This window comes from Fundulus heteroclitus, unplaced genomic scaffold (assembly GCF_011125445.2).
Source record: "Fundulus heteroclitus isolate FHET01 unplaced genomic scaffold, MU-UCD_Fhet_4.1 scaffold_83, whole genome shotgun sequence".
Lineage (NCBI taxonomy): Eukaryota > Metazoa > Chordata > Actinopteri > Cyprinodontiformes > Fundulidae > Fundulus > Fundulus heteroclitus.
In genome coordinates this window covers 840,524-848,440 of record NW_023397285.1, presented here as the reverse complement: position 1 = coordinate 848,440, position 7,917 = coordinate 840,524, and the positions used below count along the sequence as shown (strand labels likewise).

Here is a 7,917-nt window from a genome sequence, read left to right as displayed (position 1 = left end):
GTCCATTTCGAACCACACTCCATACCAGTAGGTGGCGGTAATGCTACTTAAAGTTTGTTGCCAACCGCCAATAAAATCAAGAAGAAGAAGACGAAGAAGAAGGAGAAGAAGAAGAGAGTTGGTCGGAGGATGGTGAAGGAGACAGTGGAACAATGTTATTGCCCTTCTCCCGACCAAAAACTTGATCATCCCTAACGTCAGCGTCATGGGTTGGTTTCAATGTGAGTGGTTGAAGTAGCACATCCACAAAGATGACGGACAAGTGTTTTATCCAGCCATTTACAATGATTTTTGATAAGGCCCGTCCTTCTGAAATACATCTCCAATGGAGCAATTCCAGATGGATGTGTGGAGCTCTGCTGAATGAAACCCATCTGGCAAGAGTCAGGTTACTTGCTGATATCAGCCAGTTGCATTCTCTAGCAGCCTACCTCACACATACCTCCCTGTCCATCCTCCAACGTGCTCCACTAAGCGCTACTCCTGGAAGAAAGGAAACAAAGAGACACAATTATCATAGCCCTCAGTCATCTGCCAAACTCAGATTGTGTGGATGTGCTACCATCCTACTGGACTTTTCTCATCTCCATTAAAAGTTTTATCCACCTGTTATTATTATTCCCTGTTCCATTGTTCTTACAATTATGTTTACCTCTCCTCAGTGCTGAACCAGGATGCCACTTAAAACACCCAGATGACCTTTTTCTCTATACATCATTGTCACTAAACTTTTCAACGCATTCCATTGTGTCCGTAAACGGAGAACACATGTTTCTTTATTCAAACATGACAAAAAGTATTTCACAAATAAAATTTGAATGTCACATTTTAGTGTTAATGGAATACAAATAATTTAAATAAAATAGTAAAGAACATTACTAAAGTTGTCAGATTCAATTACTGGGCTATGTCTTCAATGCTGGTGAATTGGTAATAAATCTGTTAGGATCTATGTCGCTTTTGTGTGGTATGGGCCTCATTTTCCTAAGCTAGTTTAATGAAAATGAAGCAGTGTTGCCTAATAATGCTATTGTAGATATAGCAGCTATGTATGTTATCAGATGTGCTCCTAATATGTACTTTTAAAGCACCCTTATTTTTAAGGGTTAAAAAATATTTATCCCTTCAGATTACCTTTCATCTTGCAAAAACATTAAAAAAAGCAAAGAAATTTATTTCATAAAAGTCCAATATGACCTATTGTTAGTGCTTTGCAACATTCTTCCACACATATGTTAACTCTCTTCACAAATATGAGGTCCAAAACTTTTTCACAACAGCTAAATTATGCCTTATTTTTAGTGGGTCAATGCACTTTTCTAAACCTTTTTCATTGATACAGTCTTACCAGACAACATGGTTTTAAATGAGTTGCAGTAAGAATGTGTCTTTTTCACCAACATGACTGTGAGATGCAAGTGTGTTCCAGATAAACAAAACAAAAACATAAAACAACATGAAAGAGATAGTGGGAAGCACTGACAACATCAGAAGGTCATCAGACATGACAAGTGTGTGGGTGGTAACATATTTGTTCTTAATGGATTTTATATGAAGCTTTAGCACACCTATGCGACTTTGTGTGAATCACTTATTTCATGTCTTTGTGTTTCGTGTTCTTAACATAGGGCAGTTTCATAGTAAAATTAAAGTCACCTTAAAGGGGCTACCAAAATTGAGAGATAATGACAGTGCAAACACTTCATCTGTAGGCTGGGTGATGGTTCAGCCCTTACTTCTATATTTATATAGAACTAAGGGATATATATATATATATATATATATATATATATATATATATATATATATATATATATATATATATATATATATATATATATCGAGAGAGAGAGAGAGAGAGAGAGAGAGAGAGATTGCAACTTTTTACTCAATAATTCAGTTGCTCATTTTCAGTGACAAGTCACTTATTAAAAATAGTACGTTCGCTAATAATACATCTCGCTTCTTTCGAAAACCTCAGAAAGCCAATCTTTATCTATCTATAAGGCAAACACAAATTGTAAATGTGTAATATGAAAGCATGCTGCTTCTGTCATGATCATGTCATAAAAAGAGACATTGCTTTGACAGTAACATCACATAGCTGAACTGGTCCCCTTTTCCTTTTAATCGTTTTTACAGGCTCACACATTCCCACAAACCAAGTCAAACACTCAAAAAAATCTCACCTGTTTTTCATGAGCCATTTCACATGTTAAACACACTGCTTTTCATCGCTAATGTGCCACTTAGTCTCTCATGCAAACTAGCGTGTACTGTTCCCACCGTACCCTCTATGTTGCATCAGAGCCTAGAACTGCTGCCCATTAAATATATTTGTTTCAAAATTAAGCCCCTGACTCGAAAAATGTACAGTTGTACAGTATATGGGGTTTCTATGAATACTGGAGATGTGTGGAATTCTCTTTGACAATTTTGCAAATCAGGATGGGTATTAAAAAAAGGTACATTCAGAATAGAAACATGCTTGATTATGCAGACTATTTTTTCTTCTTTGATTTTATAAAAGAGAAACACCCAAAACAAACTAAAAGTTCCCCCTTTGTAATATTTACAAATTAAATAAAGGTTCCAAAGTTCACATTGTGCTTTATCAAGCAAGTTGTATATATCTTCTTTTTTGTTTCGCACAAGTGGTACAGATTTTGAAACAGAGGTGTTCTAAGTTATTCTAGATGCCAAGAAAAGCAGTTGAAACATACTATACCATAAGCTACCTACTTCGTACCCAGTTTCAGCATTGTGTTGTTTCACTATTTGTGGAACCTAAAGATAATAATTATATCTCAATTGCTCCACTGGCATTATCAGCTGTAGTTAGAGTCCTTTGCAGAGCACAGCTTCAGCTGGTTTCTGTCCAGCCTTCTTGTTCTACCTTCCTTTTTGAAAAGCAACTGTGTTTATAAGTTTCAACATGAGCGCATGCCTTAGGGTTACAGCAATATATGAAAATGGCTTGTACATATATAGCGTATTATCAAGCCCGACGACCCTAAAGCGCTTTACACTTTCCAGTAATTCACCCATTCATGCACACATTCACACCCTGATGGTGGTGAGCTATGTTACCAGCCATAGCTGCACTGGAGCAGACTGACAGAAGCGAGGCTGCACAATACTAATAATGTATAATATATGGGTTGGTAAATGGCTCGCACTTGGCCAACGCTTTACACTGGTCAGCCATTCACTCATTCATGCACACATTCACACCATGATGGTGGTGAGCTATGTTAGTAGCCTCAGCTGCCCTGGAGCTCAGGGAGTTTGTGTCTATGCTCAGACACATAACAAATTAGGGGGGACATTGAAAGGAACCCTGCAAGGACCAAACAGCCATATGGTATAGAGAATGAATGGATTGAGGGTGATACAAAGCTAAAAACATCACACACCCCAGTGGCATGAAAGGTCAATGCTTAACCCTTTTAATTCACTTTAAAAGTTTAACTCACTTTAAAGGTGCATAGCCACGTTAATTTACTCTTTTATTTATGTATATGTCAGTAGTTCGCTCTGGTTGCAGACAAAATTTTTCTGAAAGATTATTACGTCCTGCTGGCCTATTAGTTGTTATCTACGTGTTTTGTGCTTTGATTTTGCTCAGTTTGTTAGTAAATAAAGCCTTTCATGTTTATTTACAATTTTAACGGAAGTACATACTGCGCATGCACAGCAGGGGTTAAAACAAGGAAGCAGCTAATGGCTATTAGCATCTCCAGGCAAAACAATCAAGAATGTTCCAAGATTTATGGAAAAAAAACACAAAAAAATTACTCCAAGAGGGAAAATACTGGAATGTTGCCTGGAATGCAGTATGATGGTGTTCACGGAAGTGGACACTAAACCTGCTGAGGCTCAGATGTGACCGCAGAGTTGACTGACGTGAGTAAAGTTGTTGTCAGATCGTTTTATTTAATTAATAACGATTTGTCCTCGATCAGGGCGAGCTGCAGCTTTACTGTAAGGCATTTCAGAGGGTTATGCTTGGTCCGGCATTATTTCATTTTGATTTATTAATAAAGCAAACCGGAATTATGATAGTTGTGCAATACTGTCGCCACATCTCTTTATATCTGCTAATCGCACCCAGTGCTGGGGCTATATTTATCCATGAAAAGGACCTTCAAAACATTATCAGGATGGAGGCTTGGTGTATATAAACTTGTTTTAACATGCTTTTTAAGCATATAATGTGGCTATATACCTTTAAAGAAATAAATGAGTAATTTCCTTGAAAGTAACTTGAAAGCAAACTGACAACACAGTCCCTTGTTTTTCAACAGTTACAAAAGGAACAAAGTTACTGTTAATGGGGAGAAAAAGTGCATTGAAGCTGCAAGGTTACTTACAAGTCAGAGCAAATTGAGAAAGATTTCTTCTCCGGATAAAGCACTGATGAGAAAAATGCATTTCTTTCAACAGATTGTGGATTAAGCACCAAAGGATGGCCACACGCACACAAATTCACAAATCTCATCAAAGGGCACAGTGGCACACCCACACACTCACATACAAAAACATTCCCCATGCATTAAACCAGAAACAGGGCATGCACAGAACAAAGATTTGCCAATTGGCCGGACCATCCATGCAGAAAGGGATTTAAATATCACTGAAAATGGGGCCACACTGATTGCATCACTTCCGATTCAGCAGAGCTAGTCAAATGCCTCTGGTGACTAAGTAATTCAATACCTCAGACAGTATACATACTGTTACAAATAACCCTGCAACCATGATCACCTGCAAACCTTATTTAAAATCACTCGTTACTGTTTTCAAGGATATAGGTGTGTGTTCAGGTAGTGAGCATGCGTTTCAGGGTCATTACAAGTTAAATATATCAAGGTCCACACCTTTATAAAAAAACGAGATCCAATAAGCAATTGAACAATCTCTGCTCATTATATACACAGAAGGAGGTGATATTTATCTGTTTACTGTGTTTATTTTAGGTTTGCCTTCCTTTTCTTTCTTAATGGGTTGCTGCAACTCATTACAATGACATGGAAAGAAGTGTCTAACTCTTTGCTTCACTGTAGATTAGAATCATCCCTGGTATATGGCAAATACATGATTCAGTCACTCACTTCAGGCTTTTTGTGTCAGTAAGATAAGTAACATTTTTCGCTCACATGATAAAAAATGGGGCATGTGCCAACAATCACTATATTAAGTTATATTTGCAAAGATAACAGTGGAAAAACTGTGTTTTATTTCATTTGTGGGTTAATGATGTCATAACAAACAAATGTTTCTTGCCTGATATTCATAAAGGACATACCAAGATGTATTGTTTTTTGCAAAGGCAATCACACCTTTTGAACCTTTTTCACTCAAATTTTAACATATTTCATTGGGATTTAATAATAATAATAATAATAATTTAACTTTATTGATCTCACAATGGAGAAATTCACTTCTATACCTTAACCCATCCCCTTGGGGAGCAGTGAGTTGCCACTGTGCAGCGCCTGGGGAGCAATCTGGAGTTAAGGGTCTTGCTCAGGGACCCAGAGCGCAGGCGGTGGGGATTGAACCGGGTAGTTGCTACCGTCTCAGAGCGCAGCGCAAGCATGCTGCTCTAACCACTAGGCCAACACTCCCCAACACTAATGTCACACAGCAACAAAACGTAGTGCATAATGTGTGTAGTGAAATGAAAATGAGATATGGTTTCAATGTAATTTTTTAAATGGAACTCAAAAGGGCATGTGATAAAGTAAAACATTGTGGGATTCAGTCGCCATTTTCCGGAGCAACGTTTTTTGTTTACTTTGCTGATTTGGATGACGTGCTGTGAGTGAGAGAGAGAGACACACACACACACACAACGTGCTTGGAAAATGGACCAAATTAAAGAGCTAAGCTATGGACTCTGGGGACAAGCTAGACCCTCTTCCGAAGGTTTGCTATCTCAAAAAAAGTCTCTATGATCAGTGGGATTGATCCATATGAACATGACAACTAAACAAAGCATTTAGATGATCTGCCGCTGCCCACTTCCATTCTTAGAAGCTGAGCTTTCATTCTATCTCAAAGGAGTTAGTTTTTATACCGGCGAATAATTCAGGAATGTTTGGTCTTAAAAGATTCATGGACCAAGCAACTTTGGGTGGGTCTGGGATCTCAGAATTTTATGTCTTCAAGAGGAAACTGTTTTAATTTCAGAGGTATGTAAACAACACAGCTTCACTTCATAATGCTCTTCCTCAGCTCCGGTGTCAGCAGGATTTTTTTTTTATTATTTTAAGCTTGACATGTACTCTGTATTTATGTTGGAGATATCTAGGGGCTTATCCATTAATTTATTTATGAACCAGTGAATTTTCACAATCCATATTATTTCTAGCTCTAAATCACCATACATGGCTGGAGTTGTTTTACATGGCTGGAAAACGTGTTTTATGGTGTTATTGTAATATTCGTCTGAAAACAATTTTAATTCTGCTGAGATCATTGATAAAGGAGAATGAAATGTTTTACACGTGTAAATACATATATGTAAATACAAACTGTAAATACATAAACAGTACTTGCATTTTATCCGGTTCAATTCTAACAAAAGCACTAACCTATTTTGTTGAACAAGTTGCAGTTTTTCAGGGTTGTCGTCCTCTTTTTTTCTGTGCTAATTGCAAATCTATTTATTCCCCAGTTCAGCACTCCCCGCAGCTGAGGGAAGTTCCACTAAAGCCCTGTGTTATTACTGATACCAATGGAAAGATCAATTCTCCCCCACATACCTGCATGGCTGGTGTGGCTGAATCCTGTGCACAGAGTTGGATCTGAGAAGTACTGTAATGATTGAATGAATTATGTTTAGGTCCACTAGATGGCGATCATGAGATTATGTGAATGCATAAATGTAAAGAATAGGACAACAGAAGCAGAGAGTCTTTGTGACACACCTGTGAGAAACCTGTGTGTGGAGATCCATGAAAGGAGACTTTAATAAAAGAATCTGAGCAATACAAGACGCCTGTGATGATCTCGGCATTGGCACTGATCTGTCCCACCAGTACACCTGCTCATCTCCACCGTGTCTGCAATTAGTCCTCATTGGTTTCATCTGTTTTCACCTCCTTATAATCCCTGTGCATATCAGATGCCAGTGCCAGATTGTCTCAAGCAAATCGAATGAGCATTCCAGCGTTCTCTTCCCTGTCTGCCTGTTTCCTGACCCCTGTGTTTCTTCTGAGCCTACCCGTGAACGAACTTGGACTGGACCTGGACTTTCCCTGTTGGACCTCCCTTCTGTACCGCCGCCGGATAATTGCCCTCTGTGTACTGGACCTGGACTCCCCCGGATTATGCCTCTGGAAAAGCCCCTATCGGATCCCTGCCTGTTCGCCCGCTACCCTCCACTCCCGGATGAGTTCGCTTGGTTTTCTGCTGGCTCTCCGGACTCAGCTACCCCAACTTCAGGTTAGTGGATAAGTCCTTCACATTGTTACCGTTAACCGACCACTGTTCACTAACCTGTTGTCTCTGCCTCAGGGGTTAACCACACTAAGCGCGAGCTACTGCGCGTGGAGAGGGCGAGTCCACTTCCTGCTTGTAAATAAAAACATTGAAAACGCCACTGACCTGTGTTGGCTGAAATCAGAGTCCTGCTCCCGCATATTACAGGACAATCTGGCCAAAAAGATGGACTCTTCGCCAGATACAGAGTGGCGAACGGGTGTGGAAAAGTCTATTCCGCAGCTTGAGGCTGGTGTCGCCGAGATCCTAGGTCATCTCTGCAGCCAAGAGACTTCCGCAAACATCCGCCTCCGTCACCACGTCACGTGTGATGACGTTGCCTGAGCCGCGTCTAACTCCCCCCGAGCCTTTTGGGGGCAACCCAGATCAGTGCACAGCGTTTTTAACTCAATGTGAAATCCACTTTGA

The 7,917-nt window shown here is 39.4% G+C and overlaps 1 long non-coding RNA gene across 1 annotated transcript; it reads left to right on the top strand.

Moving 5' to 3' along the window:
• The first annotated feature begins 7,412 nt into the window (after positions 1-7,412).
• LOC118562205 lies at positions 7,413-7,609 on the top strand. The gene is made up of 2 exons (XR_004930516.1): positions 7,413-7,452; positions 7,525-7,609. It is a non-coding gene; the product is annotated as an uncharacterized LOC118562205 (long non-coding RNA).
• The last annotated feature ends 308 nt before the right edge of the window (positions 7,610-7,917 follow it).